The sequence below is a fragment of the Petaurus breviceps genome, unplaced genomic scaffold (assembly GCF_028583685.1).
Source record: "Petaurus breviceps papuanus isolate PSGF00001 unplaced genomic scaffold, PetGlider_PUasm1.0 156, whole genome shotgun sequence".
Lineage (NCBI taxonomy): Eukaryota > Metazoa > Chordata > Mammalia > Diprotodontia > Petauridae > Petaurus > Petaurus breviceps.
In genome coordinates, this window is record NW_027185720.1 from 3,300,016 (window position 1) to 3,303,074 (window position 3,059).

General features: G+C 38.0%; 1 pseudogene; it reads right to left on the minus strand.

The window, feature by feature from the left end:
* Positions 1-872: 872 nt before the first annotated feature.
* On the minus strand, positions 873-2,856 carry LOC138156697 (polyglutamine-binding protein 1 pseudogene; annotated as a pseudogene).
* Between the last annotated feature and the right edge of the window lie 203 nt (positions 2,857-3,059).

Below are 3,059 nucleotides of genomic sequence, written 5' to 3' on the forward strand. Positions count from 1 at the left end.
ACATTATAATTACCTCTTGGTATAAAATTTGTGACAATAGTATGTCATTAGAAATTACTTTATTTGTTAGTAGAATACAGTAAACAGTTAAGTGGAGAATTAGAAGCCCATAGCATAATTTTTAATAGTCCCTATTTTCAAATACTTATAAAAATCATAAATATTTATTATTACATAAATATTTAAGGTGAAAGAGATTGGCTTTAAACAATATGTGCAATAGAAATTAACAGCCTACTTAATTGCTTTTTTGCAAATTATCTATAGGTTGGAGAGCCTGCATGGTATAGTGTAGCCAATCTCAGAGTCAAGGATGCCTAGCTTCAAGTCTGTCTCTTAATACATACTGTCTGTGTGACCCTGGGCCAGTTATTAAACCTCGTAGTACCTCCAAGGTACTCATACTATTCATTGATGAACAGTTGTCAGTCTACTTTGGTAGAAGTTGTTTATTTATCCAAGGCTTGTGGGGACAATGTAATATAGTGGAAAGAACATTGGAACTAGGGTGAAAAGATCAGCATTCAAATGCTACCTATGATCCTTATGGCCACTGTGACCCTAAGTCTCTTTAGTTCTCAATTTACTAACCTGTAATATGAGCAAGGCCTCCTAGGTACTTTTTATCTCTAGAATTATTATCTTACATCCTGCTATCAGTTAAGTCACTGATGTCTCCTGATCCTCTCCCTACCTCTGCAAATAGTAAAAATCTAGAGTGCATAAGTAAAAGATTAGTCCTTTTTAAAAATACATTTTGTAACATAAGTTTTGAGGTGATCTTTCTAAAAAGATTCTTTTTTTTTTAAAGGAAAACACTTTATTATGAACACAAGGGTTGAGGAAGTCTGAAAGAGAGGATAGGCTCAGTCTTAGTCTTGCTGTTTGGTGCAAGAGACCTCAGCATTGGCCCAAAGTAGTGACCCTGGGAAGGGGTATGGTCCTTGCTGGAACAAGGGCCTACCTACTGTCCCATAGGCCCCTGTCTTTGGCTCATTGTGTTTGGGGAGACTTGTAGACCATGTACCTGTCAGAGCATCAGAATAGGCACGAGGGTCCATAGGATCCAATTCTTCATCCTTCTGGCTGACTTTCTTGCCCTTGGGGTAGGGGGCCAACTCTTACCTGCAGTGGTAATGTCATTCCTTCTCTCTTTCCAGCTTTTCATAGCCACAGTGCAGATTAACTTCTGGATCCCAGTTGCTTCTAAATTGCTTGACTGCTTGGTGATGACAGAGCTGGGATCATGGGGGTTCAGCTGGGACACTAAATCTGTCTCCACATTCCAATAGTATGGAAGTTCACAGACTGGAATGAACACTTTGTATCAAGTGGGTGGCAGGCCCTTGATCCGGGTGACCTTGTAGTTCACAGGGGAATTGTCATAGCCCATGGTGATGATTGATTCTTCTTGATCAGGCTCCATATATTTGAAGATGCCAAGTTTGGCCAGGCGGGGCTGCAGGACCACTGGGAGAGGCCGGGTGAGGCCTCAAGATCAGCCTGAGTGAGTTTGTTTCTTCTTTTGGAGTGGTCCGGCCTGCCAATTATTTCTCAGTGGGAATTAGGTTTCCACATCAATATGAATAAATATCATCACTCATATATATGATACATGACATATAGATACATTCCATATATACATGTATGAGCTATATGATACATGTATGCACTTATGTATGTATGTATGTTTTCCTTGACTAATGATCAGCTTCAAATCTCTAAGTGGAGAAGTTCAATATTACTTTGAAAAAGGCTAATGGACAGAGGATGGCCTAAAATGAGAAAGACGCTAGAGGTTTGCTTATAATTTGACAAAGACATCAAAAACTGATTGCACTAATAATCTCTGTAATTTTCTAGATTGCTTTCCAGTCACATATTCTTGGGATTTCAATTTCAAGGGAAATCTAATAAAAATATAAAGTGATATTAATTTCATTTTTGGTTTAATCTTCTCCCCAAAGATACACTAAATTCTGAAGACAAATCAGTGTCTAAAGGTTTTAAAATGTGACCTTTGCACAGGGTCAGTTTTGATGGATGTTTGCCTGTCTTCCCAAGTGAATGTTTGCCTTTTTCTGCTGTTCAGTCACTTTCAGTTTTAACTCTCTCTGTGATGCAATGTGGAATCATCTCCTGATCTCACTTTATGGAAGTATTTCCTGATGAGTATATTAATAGTGAATGAATGAGTGGTACTTGAAGTATAAACTGAAATGTAGAATGCTTGTAGAGTGTGTGTATGCTGCCTATGTGACTTATGTGTGTTCACATGTGTCTTTCTAGAGGTGGTACACAGGAAGGCATAAAGAGATATCTCTAGTCCCTTGTACCTACCCTTCTTCAAGACAGACTTTTTCTTTCCTGCAGGGGAAGCAAAAGACTAGTGACAGAGACTCAACATTTTGCTTCTTCAGAGAGATGAAATAACTGACTAGAATTATTTCCATCTTCCCTCATCCACCTAGTGGAAATACTATATATACATATATACATACACACACACACACACATATATACTAGTGTTTGTAATATACATACATATATGTACATATATACACACATATACATATGCACATATGTATGTTCAAGCTCAGATCCTGATTTATATCCCATAATAGGAAGGAGTGTCTCAATGTATATTTTCAAGGCTTGATTTTCTTCCCATAAAATCCCAGTTCAACAAAAACCACACATAGTAAATAGTGAATAAACTAATTTATCCAAGAGGACAACAAATAGGAAGCAGAGGAAGTATATACATAAGTATATCTTGAAAAGTAACCAAGTGAATTAGGTGTTTTACGAGGAATATCTAATCAAAAAAGAAAGAAAGTCCCATATTTCACCCATGGGGAATTTTCCTGTATACCTTACTGCAACAAGCGAAGGTTAGAGACATGATTGAGCCCAAACTCTTCTACATGTTGGCTTCTTCTGAGGGTCTCTCTCTCCTCTTTTTTTTTTAATTTTTGGAGGGGGGAAGGCAGGGCAATTGGGGTTGTGACTTGTCCAAGGTCACACGGCTAGTAAGTGTGTTAAGTGTCTGAAGCCAG